Source organism: Neofelis nebulosa, chromosome 6, assembly GCF_028018385.1.
Source record: "Neofelis nebulosa isolate mNeoNeb1 chromosome 6, mNeoNeb1.pri, whole genome shotgun sequence".
In the NCBI taxonomy this organism is placed as follows: Eukaryota; Metazoa; Chordata; class Mammalia; order Carnivora; family Felidae; genus Neofelis; species Neofelis nebulosa.
Window position 1 is genome coordinate 150,245,489 of NC_080787.1, and position 25,529 is coordinate 150,271,017.

Sequence of the window (25,529 nt, forward strand, 5' to 3'; positions counted from 1 at the left end):
CCCAGCTTGTCTCGTGGCCACAGCCAGAGCGACACGTCCACAGTCAAACCCGTCATGTTCCTCACAGAGCCGCTGAGAGAATTAAGTGATGACGTTCAGCTGTCAGTTACAGGTGCAGGACATGCCTGCCGCCATGACCATCTACACCTCTAAAGTGAAACCTGTTACTACTACTGCTTCCCAACAGCCCCTGACTGCTTGTTTGTGTCCCTGAAGGACACTACCCTTCCTCTGCTCAACCAGCATCTCAGTCTTCCGGTGATCCTTGACTCCTTCCTCCCTTTTCCACACATCCTATCTACTTCAAGACCTCTCCTGTTCCAGGGTGACTGGGAACTTTCTTCTGGCCGTAACTTACCATGTGACATCGAACAAGCTGCTGAACTGCCATACGCCTTGCAAAAACAAACTAGAAGTAACGAAATCTACCTGAGCAGGACGTGGGGTGGCGTTAAGCAGAACGGTGTCTATAAACAGTAGAACATAGCAACGTGCTTGGCGCTTGGTAATGGATAAGTGTCACCTATTTTTGTTGTTATAACTGTTGACATTTTATCTGTGTGAAACTCCAAGGACAGTTTCTGCAGTTTAAGAAGGAAGAGAGGGGTGTCTGGGTGACTCAGTCAGTTAAGCGTCCGACTCTCAATCTTGGCTCATGGTAATGATCTCATGGTTTGTGGGTTTGAGTCTTATGTTAGGCTCTGGGCTGACAGCAGGGAGCCTGCTTGGGATTCTCTCTCCCTCTCTCTCTGCCCTTCCCCTGCTTGTGCTGGTGCACACACACTCTCTCTCTCTCTCTCTCTCAAAATAATTAAATAAACTTAAAAAAAAAAGAATAGAAGCCACGAAATAAGATATAAACAAATATATCTACATTTAACACAAGACCTGGGATGAGTAGCTGTTCAAAAGATAGGCAGATAAGCAAGTAGGTAGATGATAGATAGATAGATAGATAGATAGATAGGTAGATAGATAGACAGGTGGATGGACACACAGAAAGATGGAATGAGAAAGATGGCAGGCAAGGGAGAAAACAGAGGTAGAAAAAAATATGTTGAATTTGCGGTTGTATTACTGTGGCTATTTTTATTTTTATTTTTTATTTAAACACTTGAAACTTAAATTTTCAAGATAGTTTCCTTTTCCCCAGAAAAGAAGATCATATCTTATTAGTGGTTATTTAATTTTTTCACAGTAAAAGTTTTCCCTTCAAACACAGTTGTAACCGGCTTTCTGTTAGAGTTACTCAGTTCTCATCTCTGCAGACATTTTCGGTGCTTTCAACTGTTTCCAGAGTACAAATCTGTTATAAATCACCTTTAGCTCTAAAGGAAAAAAAATTAATATCTTCAAATGCTTTTGTCTAAAGGTATATCATCAAAATAAAGTCCCATTCACCCATCGTCCTTATGAAACTGGTGATTATTTTCTATTCTTATTTTAAATTTTCTCTCATTACCTTCCATTTTAAGGGAATTGACAAGGGAATGATTCAGAGCAAGGGCTATGTTATCTTTCAAAGGAATATAGAATTAGCCACATCCAAACGGAAATTAAAAAGAATAGCTCTCCAGGCCATGTCACATGAACAAAGCAAAAAGTTGCAAAGTTGTGATGTCATATAAAGCATTTCGAAGCATATAAGGCACGGTGCAAGGGTACCTGTCTTTTTAATATTAAAGAAGAGGTTTCTAGTATGTATCTATCTGTGTGAGTCTCCCAGCTCCTGATAATGTGTGCCAATGTCTTCAGGGAAATTGGAATTAATGTAAACATCTTTATCCAGTAATACACTTTCTTTATTGAACTAGCCATTTCAATCCGGCCCTTCAGTGTAGCACATGTCTTAACCAAACGAGTGGAACCATTTATTCATTAAAATGATTTTCAAATTTTTAGTTTTAGGTAACTGAGGCTCTGAGCAATTAAGGATCTAGGTCATGGTCACACAGGCAGAAATGGCACATCCAGAATTCAAACCCAAACAGCGTAGCCCAAAGGTGTCACCCTTACCTGACAAGCTTGGTGCCTCTTGAGCACCCAGTACCTTCTTGGAGGAGGGGTGTGAACACGGAGAGAGATAATGTGGCCAGATTAAGTGTCATTGAAAAGGATGCATGAGGGTAAGCTGTCTTCCTGGAACTCCTTCCAGAGCTCACTTCCTCCTCCTCCCCAGAGGTAACCACTGTGCTGTGTGGTTCTTTTTTATCATCATTTTTACTTTTTTTTTTTAATGTTTATTTATTTTTGAGAGAGAGACAGAGCTCAAGCTGGGGAGAGGCAGAGAGAGAGGGAGACACAGAATCCAAAGCAGGCTCCGTACTCTGAGCTGTCAGCACGGAGCCCAACATGGGTGAGATCATGACCTGAGCCAAAGTCATACTCTCAACAGACTGAGCCACCCAGGCGCCCCTGTGCTGTGTGGTTCTTAAGCTTGTTACATAAGCACAGGTGCATGTATGCATACACACAACATAGTTGTACATACACACATTCATGCACACAGATATATATACCCATACACACATATATATACACTTAGGGATAGATATATATTATAGGTAATATAGGTTACTGTATAGGTAATGTTTCAGACATTTTAGACATTATTAAGTGGCATAGAGTATATATATTTTTTCTATGAAACTTGCCTAAGGGTATAAAACATTTGGCCATTAAGGAACAGAAAATGACAATGTCTATTTTTTTATTTTAAAATAATACCATAAGTGTTATACTTGGAAGGGCAGAAAGGGAAGAAACCTACTTTGATAAAGACTGAGAACCAGAGAACTCTTCTACTGATACCAGATCTGAGCCTACATATAATTTTTATTTTACAAGACAAGAAAAAAGTAGAACGACTTATTTTCTTCTACCATGAAAAAGGGAAGTCCTAGGCCTGCTAGTTCCCCAGAACATTTGGCATCACCTGAAGAGGGAGTTTTTCTCTTGGAGCAGTCAGAAACTAGGACACAGGCATCACCTCAGGATGAGACCCTTCTTCCCCAACACACACACACACACACACACACACACACACACACACACACAAACTGTCCCAATGTCTACATGACTTTTGGTTCCATGATCTGTAACATTTGCATGACCTCACTCTAAGGCAAATAGCATTAACCTTGGATTTTAAGCGCCAAGGTTATGAACGTGGGCACGTGTCACATACTTCTGAGTTCATGCATACTTTCCGAGCAGCACATAGCCATGAGTAGGAGAGGAAAAAGGATTGGATTGCATGAGCGACATTCCAGATGTATTGACAGAACTGCAGCCAGAGTCTTTTTTCTAAGTGGGGTCAAATGTTAACCTTTTATTGCTCAAAGTGAGAGGAAGGCCTGATAATAGTGATTGGTAAACCAATGAGCACTAAAAATCCTCAGTAGCTTCAACATTCTTTTATGATCCTTGTTTTGGATAGCACCTTGATGGGGTGGCCAACTTTCCTGGTCTGCTCCAGACTGAGAAGTATGCCAGCACGCAGGATTTTCAGTGCTAAATCTGGGATGGCTGGTCGACCTGTTATATGTCCTTGCGCTGGGACACTGGAGTACGCACTGCTTCACCTGCATTCCTGAGTGGCCTCACACCCGGGCACTGGGCCATTTCCAGCTCCCAGAAGCCAGGGTCTGGGCTGGATCAGCAGAATATGGGCGCCCCGCCTGTCAGCAGTCTCTGTCCTCTGAGTACTGTCTTAACATTTCTAATCCTCCTATGACAAGGCTTTCATACACTCTGGAGAACAGGAGTTTTCCATAAACTACACTTATTATTTCTTACCTTACAGTTCATAAAAGAATGATAAGGAAAGTTAAAGTGACAGAACCATATGGGAAAACATTTTTAAAGCAGCATTATGGAAAAAAAATGAATACTTTAACAGTATACTTGAAAACTTTTAATTTACAGAAACAGTTCATCATAAGCCTGTCTTTATACTTCACTGGAGTGCATACGTTTTATTAATTCTTATTAGTACATGTAATTTTTTAAAGGATCAGGACATCTCAAATATCAGTAGTTTCACACTGGGGTGTTTCTCAGTCCTGCTATCTGCTGGCATACATCCACGTCCCGGTTTCTTTAGAAACAGAACCACAGAGGAATGCAAGTGCTTCTGGCACAAGAGAGAACAGCCCCTTGTCGGGAGGCTTGTAGGAGATCTAGCTGTGTAAAGAGAGTTTCCTTGTGACCTTCAGGCATGACGTGGGATTCGATCACCCAGCTCACAGACCCCTTTCTTATCTACCCCCTGCCCCAAGTCAATTCAACAAATATTTACCAACAGCCACAGGTGCTTGGGGGAGAAAGAGAGGAACGAGCCAAGACCCCACACTCAAGAGGGGGGTGGGGAGGGATACCATGCCCTATAAGTGCCTGAGCCTGTAGATCTGACTCACCTAGCCTCAGTATCACCACATCACTTGTGTCACGTGGGACCAGCTACTTGAACTGTTCTGTTTACATGTGTGGAAAATGGGATGTTAACCCACCTTGAGGGGTCTCTGAAGGGTCAAACGTATGCAAAGGCTTTATATACCCAAAGCTCATTACAAAGGTTAGTTGCTATTTCTACCCCTTGAAAACTAAGGAGCATTGGCTTAGTGAGACGGACATGGCCACACTCCTAGAGGCCAAGCTGTGAAGTCAGAGGCAGAGGGGTTAGGCAGGGCAGTCATGGCGGAGCCTTTCCCAAGGTGGGGTTGGCGCCGGACTTTGAAGGGCAAGAGTTGGAGTAGCCAGCAAAGGTAGAGGGGTGTCCGGCAGAGGGAATGGTGAGCGCACACACAGAGATTTCAGGGGGCCAAGGGGAGGTGGGTGGAATTAACATTTCTGGGTCTGTAGTTCCCTCAGGAGACGTGTGTGCTAGGGAGCTGGTGACCAGGGCTGTCCCCAGTGACACCAGAGCCAGGGTAGCAGGTGAGAGGGCACAGAGGAAGGAGGGAGGCAGGCCAGGGTTTCATGTACTCACTGGTAGGTAGACACTAATTAATAACTAAGGAATAAAAACGAAGTGTGCCTGAGCGGTAAGCCCCATTCAGCAAACGACCTCGGATCCCTCTCTGGTCCCAGCACGGTCCCGTCTGTCTTTTGCTGCTGTTGAGACATTATATAAACGTGTGTGTGTGTGTGTGTGTGTGTGTGTGTGTGTGTGTGTGTGTATTATAGATTCAGATTTTCATTCCAATGTTTTCCCACATTCTGCCAACAGTAATAGAACAAGTTACATAAATTGCCACCAACTGTCAAATTTTCAGGATTCTCCATTCTCAAAGTTCAAAGAGAAGTAGTTATAATGATGCGGAGCTAACCTAGAGAGGCTTCTAGCAAACAGATCCTGGATGGATTCTTTGCCTGCGATTTCAGTAGTTTATACCAAAAAGATGAAATTAAAAAATATGCAATTTTGCCTAAATCTCATGAATAATTGAGGGGGGAAAAAAGCCAGATTATCTGGGCCTCAGTAAGTACTTCTGCATCGGGTTATAAATAAAGCATTCCTAAGGAGTGGGTAGGAGGCCAGGCTCCCACGCCAGGCTGTGAGAGTTCATTGCCGGGGCACCTCTCCACCTCCAGTCTGTTTGATGGGCATGGAGGGCATCTCCAAAAGTGAGAGTCTGGGGAGCCACAGAGTGTTGAGGCGCCCCTGGGGATCCACACATACGCCCTGGGGCCCGAGGCTCCTGCTTGACACAGCTGAGAGCCACAAAGCAGGGAGATCCTTCCCTGCCTGTCACAGTTGTCACTGGGCTCAAACTGCTTTACTTAAGCAGTCTGAGGCGAAGGAAGCGCCCTCACTGTGGATCAAACCCATCATTTCTGAAGATTTCTTCTGATAAGAAGCTTGGTTTGCCCTGAGTTTGTGGTTGCTGCTTTTCCTCCTGTAGTTCATTAGCTCAAGTAACACCCGCCCTGGTGTGCATCTGGCCCAGAGTGCCCTGGAGGAAGAGAGAATTCCGCTCCTTCTGAGTCCAGGGGACAAGAGTAGCAAACTCTGGGCTCGTTCACATCCGCGGTGTCGCCAGCTCCTCAGGAAAGGCCATGGGGCAGTGGGTCAGCGCCGTTGTGCTCTCACAGCTTCGTAAGACTAATGACTTAGAAACTAACACAGCGAAGTTACCTGTCAGTTAGGTGCTGCCCTGACGAGCTCTTCCTCGGTGATGCACCTGCGATGCGGGGCACATCTAGGCAAAGCTGTGCGGATCGTGGGGGGATGCAGTTGTTCAAGGCGTTGGTACCTGAGTAGGCTGTGATCGTGCGCTAATTAGTCCCCTGTAAAGAGAAAATAGATGCACGCAAATCGAACCGAGCGTACCTTTTCATGGCAAACGGTGATTTCTGAGAAAATCATCATGAGGTTTAAAGGAACTAAAATTATGGAGTGAGGCCCGGTTTGAATTCTGTGGTCGGTGTGGGAGTTTCTCATCGCCAAAGGGCAGTCTCTTCCTTGTGGTTACGCTCATAGGCCCTGGAGCACAGACCAGGTCTGTGTTTGCATGTTTTTGGAGAAAGGTTTGGAGATAGGACTGTTAACATAAGTGAGCCTCAAACTATTTCTCCTCTAGAAATATTTGTACATTGGAATGGATAGGGGAGAGAGGCCGTTGAGGTCCCCGATTCTTTCATTATAAATTCTCCAACGCCTCTGTTCCACTGGGAACCTGGGGTTGTAATGCACAAAAGACCTAGAAACTGGGAGATACCCAACCAGGTAATAGGAAGATCCTAGAGCCGAAAGTCACAGTAGGTTATCAGGAGCTAAGAATGGAGGAAAGCAAAAGATTATATAAAGGCATGCCAATTGGGGATGTGGGGGAAGAGGGCTGGAGGAATGTTTAAGAGAACAGTATGTTTTGGCCCCTGGGTAGTTGTTAGGTGGAGGTAAACTAAGGGCGAGAGTGAGATTTCTGCTTGCCTCTTAGGTTTCCCGAAAGGAAACTAAGTCACACGTAATCTCAAATTCCTGTAGGAAGAAAGAAATGCAAAATAAAATTCTTAGTTTAGGAAGTTACATTGGGAGAAGGTGCCAATATCTGTTTTTGTTATTTTCAATTTGTGAAATGCCATACTCCTTTTAAAAAAAAATGTTATTATGCGTTTGAGTTTACTATCATCACAGTTTGGTTTGTGTTGAACGATTTCTCTAGGATTTTACATTTTTTCTTTCATAAATTGTAAATCTTTGTCAACGTTCTTGCTATCTTTTAAAAAGCTTTGTAGAAAATGAGAAATTTCTTTAAATGAAAAAAATTTTAGTAGCATAAAAACACACACTCCTTTGTGATCTACTGCCCAAGTGGCGTTTATCTCCTACTAAGAGATCAAGCCCTCCTTCTAAGAAATTATTCTGTGCCTTTGTCCTTTTTTTTATAATTCAGGTTGTGGTTAGTCTCTCTGCTGAAATAAAAATAATGACCGCTGCCTACTTATTAAGTCTTTGCCAGATGGAACAGGTGATGCCCAGTGTTTCACGAGTCTGAAAACAACAAATGTTCAGTGAACAAAGCCATGAATGTGTAAGGCTTAAAATTTTAAACATAAATAAACTTCAAGAAATTCCAAAATTACTTGTCATTCTCAGAAGAATCCTTTGTTCACATTTGCTCCGTTATATACCTGCCACTTCCACTAAATTCAACTCCCTCTGTGTATGTGTGAGACCAGCACCTTGAAACAATGATGTGCAAGCCCCGTTATACATGTTTTCCTTATTTTCTGGCTCCTCGCTACATAACGCATAGATGGTAACCTGATTCAGGTCAGATTCCAATGCATGCAACTAATTTCCTTCTATAACGTGAAAAGATAAGATGGCCAGGATCCATGACTGTCTCTTTGAAGACAGTGGAAGGACCTAGTACTCATAATCTTATTTTTGCAATAAAATTGTGAATCACTGTTCACCAGTATTCAGTGCAATAGAATACCAAGTGAGACCTGACTGTCTTAGAAAAGGCAAGCTCTCAATCTGTAGCTACCATATGGATGTCGCTGAGAAGGAGTTGAGATAGGACTGCAAAGCTGCCAGGCGATAGAGAGCATATGGAAATGGTCTCTTTGGGGCCACGGACCATCAGTGGTGCTTCGTTTTCTCTTCACAGTTGTCCAACATATTGCCACTGTCTATGCGAGCATAACTTAATAGCCAATTTGAATTCCACTGTAGCTAAACTGGCATTGCCCTGTTAGGAAGCTAGCTGACATTGCACACTTTGGTCCAAAGTTGATTTTTGCTTTATTTGCTAAATAAAGCAAATACTCCATAAAGACTTGAGATAACTTCTATTCATAGGCTATTTCTGAGCTGTTTCTTTTTTTTATCTTTTTTTTTTCCTGTTCCTAAGACATAATAGACTCCATTCCATCAAGGCTAAAGATAATGGTGATAATGGTGGTTTTTAACAGTATACAAATCAGGAAAAGGAAAGTAGCAGAGATCAAAATGGAAGCTAAGTGTTGTTTTAAAAAAAATTGTTAGATTGTTATGTTAAAATTAGAATTTTCTATATATTAATCAGTTGTTAATAAAAAATACAGAAATGAAATAACAAATAAATATGCATTTTGTTTAGCTGGTTTTTGACATGCTCTTGGTTTTTGAACTGCTCTGGCTGATCCTACCTTAGGATTTCATCTTTTTGGCATAGCTCTCTAGGATTTTAGTGCAGTGGCTCCCAAAAAGAATGCTAAAATATTACTTACAATCCAAATGTATATATATTTTTTCTTTCTGTGAAATAAAATATGAACTAATTTTGAGAAAGGAACAGTTCTGGACATGTATTTCCTTAATGTAAATATCCACCTTGCACTGTGTGAATTAACATCTCTTAGAATTGATATTACAACGCTTGTAAGAGAAAAAGAAATAAAAGCACTTTCTACCGAAAACATTTGTCTAATGTCTAACATGAGATTATTAAGCAGAAAAATGCGTTAGCGAACATGAGAGGATATTTTTCTCCTAATTTATTCCAATTTTCCTCTTCTGTGTTAGGCTTTCTTTAAAAGATCTAACAGGGGTGGATAGACAAGCTATGTCTGTGAGTAGCTACAAATAGAAGCACAAGTCAAAGTAATCTATAGCCTGGGGCTCAAGTGCATTTACTAAATAAGGTTGTGAGCAATAGTAGGTACATTTTTCTGACACGTTTCCCTGTTGACAAGGAGTTGGGTGAATTTAGTGAAGGAAGTACACAGTGAACTATTGTTAGCGTTTATCAGCAAGTGTGATGAGTGGCCCTGAAATAGAGCATCTTATCATCCAAATTTGTCAGTAGCCTTAATAAAGAGTAGCTGAAGGAGATCTAAACAGTATCAATGTGACAACCCACCTCCCTGTGAAGGTGGAACTTTGAGAAGGAACCAGAAGATAGATTTTGGTGGGTAAGGTTGATAGTAGTTGTGAGTTGGTCTAGCATTTTATTTGTCATTGATCATTTCCTAAATCTATAGTAAACACACACACACACACACACACACACACACACACACACACTACAGTGAATTGTTGGGTATAGAGTAGAGATGGAATGGTACAAATAACAAATACTTGTTAGTATTGACAGGTTCTGGTACAGGGATTACCTAATTTCACAGATGAGGATAGCACAAAATGAGACAACTACTACATAATGTTTATTTTAGAGTAATATTATGACTCTACTGAGATTTTTAATTTCCTTCATATTGATTTTTTTACATAATGCATGAAATAAACATACATCACCCTAGTTAATACTTGAACAAGGCCCCCACACATTCACCATAATTTGATAGGAAGCATATGACACAAAGGAAAGATGACATTGTAAATTCACGACTGAAAATTGTTCGAGGTTATTCCATATGTCTGTAACACACAAATGTATAGTTTCACATGTTTAATTTTTCTTGAAAAAGCCATTGTGACTCAGCAGTAAAACAAGGCTGAGACAATCTATTAAATCAACATTCTATTCCACAATGTATGCAGTCCTTGAGCCAAGCCACCTAAAAGTCTGTAAGATCATCAGACTGTGCCTATAGAGGGACCTCAGTTCTCAACCGAATGCTTTAATTTATCTGCTGGCCAACATCTTCATAAGGATCATTATTGCTGTGAAATGTGTGATGCCCATGAAAGTCATAGCTTATTATTCCATATATATATATTTTTAAATACTATTAAAGGTAACATATCAGTCAGAAGAGTAAACAGGCAAGTATACTGAGAATATAAAAAGAAGGCCAGCATAATATCTTAATTTGCTCTTCTTCAATGGACTTTGTCTGTAATCCATATATATTCCTTTTCAAGTATTCCTAGAACTATTAAAGAAGTTTAGATACTTTTATACCAAGTTTCTATCCTTTCCACAATGCACAGTATCCTTCTAAAATGTAATACAGTGCTAAGTACTTAGTAGTCTACAATTACTGTTGAATGTGAGGACAAAATATGAGATATATATATATATATATATATATATATATAATTTAAAAATATCCCCATCAGGAATAAAGCAGACACAGGTGTCTAGGTGGCTCAGTCAGTTAAACATCCAACTCTTGACTTTGGATCAGGTCATGATCTCGTGGTTCATGGGTTCAAGCCCCACATCGGGCTCTGGGCTGACAGTGCAGAGCCTGCTTGGGATTCTCTCTATCCTCTCCTTGTCCCTGTCTCTCTCCTGTCTCTTTCTCTCCCCCCCTTCCTCAAAATAAATAAATAAACAAACTTAAAAAAAAGAATAAAGCAGAGACCACCAGAGTGGAGAGTAAGCTAGACATGGGCTCAGAAGGTCAGGGCCTCACCAGGTGCAGCCACTTTTGCTGCTGTCGACAATAAACTCTGAGCCTTAGTTCTCTCTTCCACAACACATAGATGACGTCTACTGCAGAGGTATGTCGAGGAGACTGAATTAAGGCACATTAAAGCAGCCATTAAATGTCTGGATTCAAGCTAGGAGTAGACTCTCAATTAAATTCATGTACCTGTTCCCTTTGTTTATGCTGAAATGAAACAGTATTAGTTCATAGTGTACCCAGTTTGTACTGAGTGATACAACACTGAGTTTTTAAAGAATTCCCCCTCTTAGAATAATGCCAAATACAGGACATACTAAATAAGACATTGCAAACTATTTAAGTCATTGAATAGCCATGTTTAGGGGGAAGAGAAGGCATTTTGTTTCAGGAGTCCAAATGTTGACCTGGTCAACTCTCCTCATCCTAGGCAGTCCCATACCCTATCTAACTAATCAGGATGTAACTGAAACTAAAGTTTTGAAACTGTAAAAATGCCTTTCCTCAAGGAATACCAACTTAATTAAACTCTTTGTTACTTCGCTAGAGCCTTGTTTGATGATACTAATTTTTTTTTTCCTTAGGTTTGTATGATAGGTTCTAATCACAGAAACTTTCTCTCTTTAAAAAAAATCCCTTTGGCTCTTAACACTGTCATTATGACAGCAACACTTAAAGTTGACCTTTTTTTGACAGAGTAAAAATTCTTCCCCAGGCAATGTGGTGATTCTTTAATGTGTATGTACAAATTATGCAACTACCTCACATCGCACCAGGGGCATGTCATAATCCTGTGTACTCCCCTTCCTTAGCTTAGTGAAAATATTAATGCTGGCTTCCAGTAATGTTTTCCATGCAATAGAGTTGCTGTTTTATAGATTAAAGGAGCAGACACTTGAAGTCAATCTAAATAATTGTTTTAAAATGTATCATGGTGAACAAAATGTTCTTTCTTATCCTAGCCATCAAAAATGTAAAGCTGACAGTCACAAGTTTTTTCATGAGAATTTAGAACTTTACCATGTTTGATTGAGTATTTTTATAACTTAAATCTAGGCACGGGTCTATATAATGGAACTTTAAAAAAAACTCTTTGGACAAGAATGAATACTGTGACTTTCAGTATTTACATCAATGGCACATAATAAAATGACTCATCAAAACATTTTGCTTTGTATGGATATCTACTACGATAAAAGATGGTTTCCAGGTTTCTTCCCCTCAGAATGAATTGCTGTGTGTAAGCAGTTGAAATGTTTGAGCCTCTTGGTTTTGCAGTCCTCTCAAGCTTGGTTGGGAACTAGAGACATAAACAAACAGGGGGTGTGGGATAGGAAGTTCTTCCTCTTCCAATAATTTGTCCAAACCACTAGGTGGTGCCCAGCACAATCAGTGTTCACCTGCCATGGTCAAGGGGTGTCAGAGTCTGAATAGTGAAGAGATATTCATATGCACCAAGATGGGAGAGGGGTGCAGGGCAATAATGACAGTGGGAGATTGGTTACATGCAGAGGTAGATCAAATAACTAAATATAAAAAGGATAACAGGAGCCAAGGGAGGTACATATCTAGAAAGATAGAAAATTAGAACATATCCTGTGGTGTAGGATTAGAATTAGAAACATTGGTGTGGACTTGTGTGTGTGTGTGTGTGTGTGTGTGTGTGTGTGTGTAGAAATAAGTCTGGTTGTAGTGTAGTTATCTGTGTGTAGGTATAGTTCTGTCCACTGAGAGGCTGGGAATAGTGGCACCCCAAAAGCAATGAGCACAACTAGCGCCTAGATTCTGGTTTCTAAATACCATTCTCTCCAAAAAGGAACGAATCCTTCTTGCAGAAATGGTGGATTCCAGGACAAGGCAGGGAAAGTACCAGATGAGCCTGAAATAGCTATAGAGGGAAGGAAGGAGGGAGGGAGAGAGGGAAGAAGGAAGGAAGAAGGAAGATAAGGAAGGGCTTAAAGAAAAATGGGACATGTGCAACAGACACAGATGGCAATTTAAAAGGGCCCCATTGTCCAACCCAGGAACAATTTGAGCATCAAAATAAATCATGGTAGTAAAATGGAGTATAAGCCATTGAAGAGATTAGGAATTGGATGAATCCATGAATATAAATAAATAGATAAATAAAAGTTTGACAGGGAACTTGATATACATGGTCTCATAGCATCTGTTTACAAGATGCTTGTTGATTACAAGGGAAGAAGGGCAATTTTATCATGGAGATGCTTGGCAGGCATAACCTAAATCAAAACATCAAAGTTTACATGACCAATAAGGGGACAGATCAAAATCATATGCCACCTGATAGAATGCAATGTGACATCCTTGCCAAAATATAAAATCTGAATTTAATCATTAGGAAATATCAGACAAACCCACCCTGAGGAACATTCTACAGAGTAACTGGCCTGTAATCTTTAAAAATATCAAGGGCATGAAAGTCAAGGGGGAAAAACTGTTCCAGATAGAGAATGAAGAGGCGTCACAACTAAATAAGACACATGATTCTGGATTGGAGCCTTTTGCTGTAAAGAATGTCAGTGGGACAATTGGCAAAATTTGGATGGAGTTGCAGATTAGGTGGTATTAATATATCAATATTAGTTTTCTGGTTGCAGTGTTTGTGTTATGGCTATGTAGGAGAATGTCCTTGTTTGCAGGGAATGTACACTAAAATATTTAGGGTGTTCCTTCCTCAGTGACCGAGATTGAATATCTTTTCATATGATTACTAGACATATATATTAATTTTCATACAGAGACCCTATTTACATTCTTTTTTCTATTGTTTTGGTTGTCTCTTTCTTATTGATTTTTAGGAGATTTTTGTAAATTAGCTTTATGCCAACTATATGCAATTGCAAATATCCCCACTTCAAGTTTATAAATAAATGCACTGATCTTTTCTTCTAGAACATTAGAGGTTTTGTTTGTTCTGTCTGTACATTTTATATCTCTGTTCTATCTGGAATTTATATTGGTGTATATAAAGAGATAAAGATCCAGCCATATATTTTTCAAATGGTTAGTCAATTGTCCCAACATCACCTAAAAAAATAGCCTCTCTTTTCTTCACCTTTGAAAAGCAGCCTTTATCACAATCTACAAATTTCCACATTATTTGGATTGTGGACTCAGGTCTCTTCGTAACCGTTTCCTCTCCAGTTCCAAACTGTTTTCATTGTTAAAGTTAAATAATATGTTTTAATAGAGCAGTGTCCAATAGAACCTTTGAAACGTTCTCTGCTTTTCTATTCAGTATAGTAAGCCATTCATCACACGGAGTTTTTGAAATGTTGTTAGTTTGACTGAGAAGCAGAACTTTTTTATTTTATTTATTTTTAACTAATGTATACGTCAAAAAGCCAGATGTGGCTTGTGGCCACCAAATTGGACAGCAGAGTTTTAATATTTTCTGCAGCCAGTCGCTATTCATTTACCTTCTTTCCAGAATCTGGCAGGCTATTCTCACATGTTTATGTTTCCTTATTTTTTTCTTCTCATAAGAAAGCTAGATTTTCTGACTGCCCATAAAAAGCCCCATTGAATCTATGGGACACTCCAAATGGACTTGTTACACTTCAAGTATTATATATTCAAGCCTTCCTTTAAGTCCTTCAATAGAGTTGTATAGCTTTCTTTATATAACTTTATACATCTCCTTTTCAATTCATTCATAGGTATTTTATCATTTTCTGTTTCATTATCTTTGTTTTGCTATTATAAATGACTTGCTTCCTTCCATTTTTTGTTACTGTACTTTCCCAATTATTATTTATATTATCCTTTATACATACTGCAACTGTAGTATGTATATTTACAATCTTACTGAATTCTCTTATTTATAATAGTTTTTTTTAGGTGATTCACTTTATATTTTCTAGTTATTAGTCACAAAATCTACAAAATATGGCATAACTCTTCCTTCTAATATTTTTATTTATTTCTCTTGTTTAACGTCATTGCCTAAAATTTCGCTAATAATTTTAAATAGTTGTAGCCATGGGCAACATTCTTGTCTTGTTTTACATTTTACTAGGAATATTTTTAGTGTTTTACCATTAAGCCTAATGCTGACTTAAAAGTATTTATCAATCCTTATCCAAAAAGTTTTTAACATCAGAAATGCATGTCAGTGTTTTCAAAATGCCTCTTTTGATATCTCCTATATGACTTACCTAATTTGCCTCCTTTAACTTTTACTACTGTGTATTCATTTGACCCCTTTATAAATTTTTTGTGGGTCCACCTATATATTCAGGAAATAAATGCCACTTAGGTTGTGGTGTGTTTTTCTCTTAATACATTACCATATCTCCTTAATAATTACTAAAATTGGGTGATAGAATAATTATCTAAGTTAAAGCTATTCTGTCAAGTTTTGGTCTCAGCGGTATGCTATGATCATTTAAAAGAAAAAATTATGGAAGCTTCTTCCTTTTAATAGAGTTTATGGGGAATAGTAATTCCATGGAAAGTTGAATTAATTCATTTCTAAACCCATCTAGGCATGGCATATTTTTAAAGGTCATTTATTGGGGCACCTCTGTAGCTCAGTCAGCTGAGCATCCAACTATGGCTCAGGTCATGACCTTGCGGTTCATGAGTTAGAGCCCCACATCAGGCTCGCCGCTGTCAGCCTGTCAGTGCAAAACCCACTTCGGATCCTCTGCATCCCTCCCACTTGCACTTTCCCAAAAACTAAAAAGAAAGAAAGAAAGAAAGAAAGAAAGAAAGAAAGAAAGAAAGAAAGAAAGAAAGAAAGAAAGAAAGAAAGAAAGAAAGAAAATATATTAATAGCTTTGGTAACATCATCCATTGCTATTAGTCTGTTTTCTGTCTCCTCTGGAGTCAATTTTAGTAGATCCACTTTCCTTGACTAAGTACTAATGCCATTAACCAAGTACTAAATTCAGAAAAAGAATGAGGAAATATGACGATCTTAGTTTTAGGTATGTTGAGTTTATGATGCTTATGGTGCCTCAAGGCGGACACAGCCAACAAGCAAAATAGAATATATGTCTTAGAGATATTTATGAGAGACCTGGGCTGGGAAGACAACCACCTGGGTTGTGTTAGTAATGAGATCACAAAGAAATTAAGAAAAAATGGTCACTGGTAGGATCCTGGAGACCCCCAACATTTCACTTGAGACGAGAGAGCCAACTCCTATAAAAGTATACGGAACCAGTTTCCTGTCCACTTGCATTAAAGAAAAAGGACACTGGAGACAATGCGGAGACTAACGTTGGGAGCAGCAAAGAGGTATCTCTTCCCCAAGGGGAGAGAATGTGGGTGATAGCTGGAGGCGGGAGGACTTTCACATGGTCAAGGAGCCTGAAGCAGAAGAACTTGTACCAAAGCTTGATGGAGAACGGGGCAAAAGAGATTTGGCATCATCGGATTCATAGCACTGCCATCAAGAAAAAGGCGGGGGGGGGGGGGAAGTAAGAGGAACAAAGGCAAGATTTTTATGGGAAATATTTATAAATGCTTGGAAACTCAATGTAGAGCTGGACTGGATGAGAAATACAAGAAGAAATGTAAAACATAAATTAGAGCCTGATGGCTTAAGAAAATCAAAGTTAAGTCTTACCGCTTCAAATATCCCTCCACAGGGGCACCTGGGTGGCTCATTCGGTTGAGCGTCTGACTCTTGGTTTCGGCTCAGGTCGTGATCCCAGGGTCGTGGGATTGAGCTCCATGTTGGGCTCTGCACTGAGGGTGGAGCCTGCTTAGGATTCTCTCTCTCTCTCTCTCTCTCTCCCTCTGCATCTCTCCCCTACTTGTGCCCTCTCTATATAAAATAAAATAAAACAAATAAAACTAAAAAATAAAGAACAAAGATCCCTCCACGAACAAACCCACCCACCCTCCACCGTCCTCTGTTTATACACACAGACACGCACACACGTACACATACGTACAGTCACACACATACACACAAGCATACACTATGCAGTGATAATATTGTAAGAATGTAAAACTCATGACTGGCAATGTTGCTATACTTTTCCTCCCTTTGCAGTCCAACTTATTTTAATTATTTTTACTCTCAGGGCACCATCTTCCAAGAACAACACAACCTATTCTTTAAGGCTCTGCTGTTACTAACCAGCACTGGCACTTTACAGTATTTGATCTGCTTGCTTTCGACTTTCCTCATCTGATTAAATCCTTGAATAATCCATATAAAAACAATGATCATTTATATTTGCTGTATCTACAGAATTTTGTTCCCCATGAGGAGCTTTAAAAGACCCATTAGTACCCCACTAACATGCCTTTACAAACCTGAATCTTCCCAATTTTCACTCAAAACTTCCTCCAAGTCCTAATGGGACTGGGAGGGATGAGGGCACCTGTGCAACGGGGAAGACTCAGGCTAGCAGTGGAGGGTGAGCTAAGTGAGGGCTTAGCCTCCCTGCAGAATCTAGGGGTGCAGCCCTAGGGCTCTAGGTATAATGCCAGAAAGGCTCCAAATGGTGGCTCAGACTCAAGAAATCCACCCACCTACACCAGGAGTTCAGCCTGAAAAGAGAGGAGACAGGAGTGGGTCGGAGAGTGTGGGCAGGTCTAGGTGGATATCAGAGCCCCAACAAGAAGGCCTGGGTGCAGAGAAGCCCAACCATAGAGCAAACCTGTGATCCAGAGCCCAGAACCATACAGCTCAGACAGGCGACACGCTGCCTGCCTATTCCTAGGGAATGCATATTTGCCCTTTCTTCGGCAACTATTTCATTCCTCCTTCTTTGTTAATAAATTAGCTTCTTATTTTCCTAAGAAAACAGAAGCATCGCACGAGAACTAACACACCTTCCCAGCAAAACATATACCAACTTACCTACATCTGCACCCATACATCCGGCATCCCATCGTAATACAGACACAGTGCCCTGGTGCAGTTATCTAAAGTCAGCCCCTCAAGTCCTGAAATCCACCCTCTCCCACCTATCCAAGGACTTCATTTCTGTAATGATTCCACTCTCCAGTACATGTTTAAAAAATTCCTTCCTACCCACATTCTCCATTTTCTTCATCACACCATTTCTCTGTTTTTCTCTTCAACAAAACTCCTCCAAAAGGCTGACCATGCTTCCTGTGTCATCTCTCCACACCTGCCCCCACTTCATCATCACCCAGTCAATGGCTCTTTGTCCCCTCCATCACATTAAGATTTGTCTTGTTAAGTCCCTGAGACCCTCCATCTTGCCAACCCCAGTGGTCAGTGCTTTTTCCTCATCTTACTCAAATTCTCAATGACTGTAACCAGTCCAGCTGCTATGACACAGGCTCCCAGTGTCCCCTCTCTGCCAGCTCACTGGTTGCCCCCTACCCTGTGCTGGCTCCTCTGCTCCACAGGACATGGGGGCTCCAGCTCAGGCCATCTCTCTTCTCCAGCTGCACCTTGCAACAACTCTCCCTATGGAGGTCACCTGGCAATCTCTGGAGACAGTTTTGTCACAGCTTTAGGAAATGCTATGGGCATGTAGGGTGTCAAGGCCAGCGATGCAGCTATAGACATCCTACAATGCAGAGAACAACCTTTGCCAATAGACACTTACCTGGTACAAAATAGTGCCTGTTATGTTGTGCAACTCTGTTCTAGTTCACAGTTTTAAACCACTTTATATAGAGATGACTGAATTGATGATGTGTATGCTCAGCCCTAACCATCTCTCTAATTTGTAGAAACACCTGTCTACTCATTTCACCTGTTTGGCTATCTAAATAGGCAATTCAAACATGACTTCTGGCACACAACTCTTTATCTCTCCCCCAAATTTCCATCTCGGTCAATGACACCAGGTTGGCCATAACCCTAAACATCATCCTTCACTCTCCTCTGTCCCCAAGTGGCACCCCAGACCATCAGCAAGCCTTGTGATGCTCTCCTCAAAACATATCCTGAAGCCAGTCACTTCACACTCCACTCAGACAGACATAGCTTCCCAAGCCTCCACAGCCTTGACTAGGCTTCTGCAGGAGCGTTCGAGTCTCTCCTTGCTTCCACTCTTAATGCTTGAAAGTCTATTCTCCACATAACATCCAGGGCTACTGTTGTTTTGTTTTGTTTTGTTTTCTTTTGTTTTGTTTTGTTTAAGCAGGCTTCATGCCCAGCATGGAGCCCAATGTGGGGCTTGAACTCACAACCCTAAGATCAAGACCTGAGCTGAGATCAAGAGTCAGATGCTTAACCCAATGAGCCGCCCAGGAGCCCCTCCAGGGTTACATTTTTAACACATAAGTCACGTGACACCACTCCCTTGCTTAAATACTTCCCCGTGGCTTCTTGTTGCTCTCAGATAAAACCTGCATCCCCAAAGGGCGCCTCCAACTCTGCCTGCCTGTGCGGCCTTGCTCCCCACTGCTCTCTGCCTCACTCCCTGCATCCCACACACGCTGGCCTTTTCCCTGCTCCTCAGAAACACCCAGGTAATTTCCTACTTAAGCTAATTATGATTTCGACTTTTGGCCTGGACCCTCCTTCTCCCAGCCCTTCACAAGGTGCACACCGTTGTTCAGATCTCTGTCCAAATAGCCATCCCCAAATGGCCTCTACAGACCAACCTATGGAAAAGCAGCTCTTCTTTCTTCCCAGGGACTCTATCCCTTCCCTTGCTTTATTCTCCTTCACATGACTATTTGTAATCAAATCATTACAACTATTATTACATTGTCAACTAGCTTATTACCTCTCCCGTGCTCTAGAGGATGAGCCCTATTCTGGTCAAGGATTCTGTCTTTTCACTGCAGTGATACCTAGATGAGAGATGGGCACAGAAAGAGCTCGAAACATATGCAGAGTGAATTGCATATCTTCTGCCGCAGACGGAGCCAGTACCGGGGACTGGGTGGGATGTGCAGGAAGGAGAGGAAAGTTTCCATCTTTATCATCATAGCTCCTATGTTTGGAGGGCACTTTCTATGGGCTTTCTCGGACATTACCTCCTTTATCCAGGAGTTGTGGTCCTCGGTGCTCAGCCCTGGTGCCAGGGCACCCAGGCTCGCTGCTAAGTTAGCACGAGTGGGACCCAGGTGGAGATTCATGATTCACCCTTGTCCCTCCACCACAGGAGACTCCAGAACAGGAGAGGAATGTAAGCTTGAGAGCCCAGCTTTAAAGCAGCAGAAATAATGTAGGAAAAGATGGTGGTTATGAAACTCACAGAGTACCACAGATTCTCTATAATATATCATACCCTGACTTAAATACAGAAATTGCATCCAGCACCTAAAACCACAGGACAGTTTTTGAAAGTTCCAAACGTAGGTGTGATTTGGAGATATACATTTGCATATCTTTTCTTTCATTATATTTCTTAGCAGAATATCCAGAGAAGTTAAATGTTGATGATTGCATATAAATGTTACAAATAGTTTCTGGAATGCCATTATTGTCATTACTAATAATGGTTAAAATATACTGGGTGTTTACCAAGTGCCAACTATCATCCTAAAGGCTTACCTGGATTATTTTACTCAATCTTCCCCAAAAAGTAAGATTCATTATTATCCCTATTTTTTTATTTTAATTAATTAATTTTTTTTTAAACTTACATCCAAGTTAGTTAGCATATAGTCCAACAATGATTTCAGGGGTAGATTCCTTAATGCCCTTTACCCATTTAGCCCATCCCCCCCTCCCACAACCCATCCAGTAACCACTGTTTGTTCTCCATATTTAACAGTCTTTTATGTTTTGTCCCCCTCCCTGTTTTTATATTATTTTTGCTTCCCTTCCCTTGTGTTCCATCTTTTCTGTGTCTTAAAGTCCTCATATGAATGAAGTTATATGATATTTGTCTTTCTCTGGCTGACTAATTTTGCTTAGCATAATACCCTCTGGTTCCATCCACGTAGTTGCAAAAGACAAGATTTCATTCTTTTTGATTGCCGAGTAATACTCCATTGTGTACATATACCACATCTTCTTTATCTATTCATCCCTTGATAGACATTTGGGCTCTTTCCGTACTTTGGCTATTGTCGATAGTGCTGCTATAAACATGGGCCAGGTGCATGTGCCCCTTTGAAACAGCATACCTGTATCCCGTGGATAAATACCTAGTAGTGCAATTGCTGGGTCATAGGGTAGTTCTATTTTTAATTTTTTGAGGGAAAAAATTCTGTTTTCCAGAGTGGCTGTACCAGTTTGCATTCCCACCAGTGCAAAAGAGATCCTCTTTCTCCGCATCCTCGCCAACATCTGCTGTTGCCTGAGTTGTTAATGTTAGCCATTCTGACAGGTGTGAGGTGGTATCTCATCGTGGTTTTGATTTGTATTTCCCAGATGATGAATGATATGGAGCGTTTTTTCATGTGTCAGTTGGCTATCTGGATGTCTTCTTTCGAGAAGTGTCTATTCATGTCTTTTGCCCATTTCTTCAATGGATTATTTGTTTTTTGGGTGTTGAGTTTGGTAAGTTCTTTATAGATTTTGGATACTAAGCCTTTGTCTGATATGTTGTTTGCAAATGTCTTCTCCCATTCTGTCAGTTGCCTTGTAGTTTTACTGATTGTTTTCTTTGCTATGCAGAAGCTTTTTATTTTGATGAGGTCCCAATAGTTCATTTTTGCTTTTATTTCCTTTGCCTCTGGAGACCTGTTGAGTAAGAAGCTGCTGCGGCCAAGATCAAAGAGGTTTTTGTCTGCTTTCTCCTCGAGGATTTTGATGGCTTCCTGTCTTACATTGAGGTCTTTCTTCCATTTTGAGTTTATTTTTGTGTAAGAAAGTGGTCCAGGTTCATTCTTCTGCATGTCGCTGTCCAGTTTTCCCAGCACCGCTTGCTGAAGAAACTGTCTTTATTCCATTGGGTATTCTTTCCTGCTTTGTCAAAGATTAGTTGGCCATACGTTTATGGGTCCATTTCTGGGTTCTCTACCCTGTTCCATTGATCTGAGTGTCTGTTTTTGTGCCAGTACCATACTGTCTTGATTATTACAGCTTTGTAATACAGCTTGAGGTCTGGGATTGTGATGTCTCCTGCTTTGGTTTTCTTTTTCAAGATTGTTTTGACTATTTGAGGTCTTTTCTGGTTCCATACAAATCTTAGGATTATTTGTTCTAGCTCTGTGAAGAATGCTGGTGTTATTTTGATAGGGATTGCACTGAATATATAGATTGCTTTGGGTAGTATTGACATTTTAACAATATTTGTTCTTCCTATCCAGGAACATGGAATCTTTTTCCATTTTTTTGTGTGTCTTCTTCAATTTCTTTCATAAGCTTTCTATAGTTTTCAGTGTATGGATTTTTCACCTCTTTGGTTAGGTTTATTCCTAGGTATTTTATGGTTTTTGGTGCTATTACCCATTTTTGAGAAAGAAATTTAGGCTTAGAGGTGGCTTATGACTTTGGAGAGGTCAACGGGTGAGTGGCAGAGCCAGGCTGACATCAGAGGGGGAGACCTGACCCACTTGCTCCCTTGCTCTGACAACATCACATTAGACGCAAGACAAAATAAGAGGAAACGATATAGTCCAAGAATAAAACAAGGATTACTATCTGCAGATTGCTATTGGAAAAGCCTTAATGACAAGCCAGTATTGTGAAGGCAAAATCCATAAGAAAACGATGGAGCTGGTCTGCCTCATCTGTTAGAAAGCATTTCATTACCTTGTAAGTAAATATTGCCTCATAAAGTAAATATTCTTCTTCCCCACATTTTATTCAGAGTTGTGTTTCCCTAGTTCTTTGGACCTTTGTTTCCTTGTTCTTGTGTTCCCCAAATAAGATGGAGCCTGAAGGTAGGAATCCTCAGAAAACTGCTTCACCTCCAGGGTCTAAATCAGGGAGTTGAAAGAGTGGTAACCGCTTGGGCAGTAAGGGTAAGTATCCACGTGTGGGTTCCTCACAGCGACTTCCATGATGTACACATCATCCTTTTAGTAACATTGCCATTTATTGCTAAAGACTCAAGCACGGGGCTGAGGAGTCATGGATGCACAGTGTGTCTTACACAGAATCCAGAGTCTGTGCTTCAATCTGATGACCAGGAAAGGAAGGCTACAAGTTCCCTTGTAGTCAAGGCAACTATTTAAAAACAATAGCAGTTTTAAATAAGCAAGAAGAAGTAAATAAATAAGATTCCATAGAAAGGCAAAGCTCTGTGATATCCTTGCCAATGTGTGCTGTACAGGAAAAACACTTCATTTCATGGGATTTGGAGAAAACTCAGATTTCAGTGTTATTCAGACACTGATGGCAGGGAAGACTGTGCCTGTTAATGGTCCCACCTCCAGGCTCAGTGCATTGGAGAGAAGAGCCAAGGACCCCAGGCCCTAGGAACTTGCACGGCCAGGCTGGTAAGGGATGGAAGAATATTTTTTTTAACGTTTATTTATTTTTGAGACAGAGAGAGACAGAGCATGAACGGGGGAGGGTCAGAGAGAGGGAGACACAGAATCCGAAACAGGCTCCAGGCTCTGAGCGGTCAGCACAGAGCCCGACGCGGGGCTCGAACTCACGGACCATGAGATCATGACCTGAGCCGAAGTCAGCCACTTAACCAACTGAGCCACCCAGGCGCCTCGAGGGATGGAAGAATATTTTCTAAGCACAGCTCTGGGATCTTAAGATCTGCTTGAGGGTGTGAGTATATAGATGGGCTGCATCCTCGTGACCCAGACATGTTCAAATTCAGTGCAGAGGATACCGAATCTACAAGCCAAATGGAACATATTCCATAAATAAATTAATTAATTGAAATGATCAAATTATAACAATAAACTGGTAAGTAATTTTTAGAACTTTTATGATAGAATACAGAATTCATTGAAAAGTCAAGAAAACTAACCCACTGCAAAGAATATTTCAGTACTTAATGTGTTTATAAAAGAATTAGGTTGGAATTCTTAGGACCAGTCTTCTGGAAATGGAAGTTCCCCAGGATCCATCACCATCAGGTGCCTCACTGAGTGTGCTGTGAGGGTGTGGGAGACTGCAGTGGCTGTCAATAAGAAGAATGTGTGGACAAAAGTATGGTTCAGAAAACCACTTTCATAAGAACCATTTCGTGCAAGCCCATAAATAATGAGGAAAGGGTAGAATCAGTAGAAATCCTAAAAGAGCTGAGATATTTGCCCAGTTTGTGCCAGAAATAAATTAAGAAAAATTAAGAAATTTGAACAACTAAGAAATAATGTAGGCTCTGCAGACATCGGATGAATAAGGAAACATTTATAAATGTTAACATCTATGAAATTACTAGGTCTAGACTGCATGCATCACAAGTAATTAAGAGAATTGACTATAGCACTTAAAATGTTACTTTTGAAAAATCACATAGAGTTGAAGTAATATCAGAATGCCTTAGAGAAAGTTAACGATTACTGAGCTCAGAATGGGAAATAAATAAGACTGTAGTATCACTGGGATTATTTGACCTAACAAATAGACATATCACCTTAAATAATTACCAAATAACTTTTACTAAAAAAAATTAGAAATATGGTAGGCATGTACCACACATAAGAAAAAAGAAGTAACAAAAAAGAATATTAAGAATAAATTAAGGGGTGCCTGGGTGTCTCGGTTAAGCATCCAACTCTTGATTTCTGCTCAGGTCATGATCTCATGGTTCATGGGATAGAGCCCCACATCAGACTCTGGGCTGACAGTGCAGAGCGTGCTTGGGATTTTTTCCCTTTCTCTCTCTCTCCCCGTCCCCTGCTCTCTCTCTCTCTCTCTCTCTCTCTCTCTCTGTCTCTGTCTCTCTCCCTCTCTCTCAAAACAAATAAATAAACTTAAAAAAGAATAAATTAAAATATCAAGAAGAAAATTGTGTCTTCCACTGAGAAAGCATTGACTGGATGCCAGCTGGGTTCTGAGCAGTGTACTGGACCTGAGCTGGGCAAGGGCAAGTTTGAGCAAAAATGAAACAGGGTCCCTGCCCTCAGAGAGCCTGCAGTATGGTGAGGGAGGTAGATGACTCCACGTGCAGAGCACAAGGGAAAAGTCCATGCTATAAGCAGAGAAGTTGGAGCCAAGGGTTGTAGGAACACATGATTTTAAACAAGGGAAAGGGAAGGGAGGTGATCAGAAGAGGTGTGTAGAGGGGAGTGTTTTTTTGCTGGTCTTGGCTTGTGGTGGTTCACACTGAGAGAAACCTGTCTAGGGAGAGGAAGATGCCTGAAAATAGGCAGGGAGGTCTCAGTTGTAAGGGCAGTGCCTTTCTAATTGCATTGTTTTTCTAAACAGTGGATGGAAAAAAAATAGATGTGCAATGACTGTGTCAGTCAGATTTCCTAGAAATAGACTCTGAGATGGAGATTTTCATGCAGAAACAATACCTATAAGAGAATGAAATAGGACTGGCCAGAAGGGAGGCTGGACTGCAGTATAAGTGGAACCAAGGTCCCAGGCGATCTTCCACTGAGGCAGAGACTGGGTCTTTGTGCCCAAGGACAGCTGGACATTGTTGAGTGTGCACTGCCCAAGGGATAGGGTAACTTTGAACAAGGAACTTCCACATCAAAAGGAGGGCAAACCCCAGGGAGGGGCCCTATATTCTAGCCCTGGGAATGAGACCTTCAGGTCTGAAAGGGATCTGGGAAGCACTAGAGAGCAGCCTCCACAGTGCATGGTATCGTGAAGTGACAAACTAATGGAAAATTGTTTGCATCCTTTACCTTGATTCCTCCTTAAATAGCCAGTTGGATTAAAAATCATGAAAATCCATGTATGATTTCATACTAATTTGCATCTAACATACAAA

The 25,529-nt window shown here is 40.8% G+C and overlaps 1 protein-coding gene and 1 long non-coding RNA gene across 2 annotated transcripts in view; one reads left to right on the forward strand and one right to left on the reverse strand.

Moving 5' to 3' along the window:
• PACRG (parkin coregulated) overlaps positions 1–25,529 on the forward strand; it is a 511,166-nt gene that overhangs the window by 409,081 nt on the left and 76,556 nt on the right. The gene's annotated exons all lie outside the window — the stretch shown is intronic.
• LOC131515507 (uncharacterized) lies at positions 3,902–16,654 on the reverse strand. The gene is made up of 2 exons (XR_009263603.1): positions 16,406–16,654; positions 3,902–6,291 (listed from the first exon to the last, which is right to left on the reverse strand). It is a non-coding gene; the product is annotated as an uncharacterized LOC131515507 (long non-coding RNA).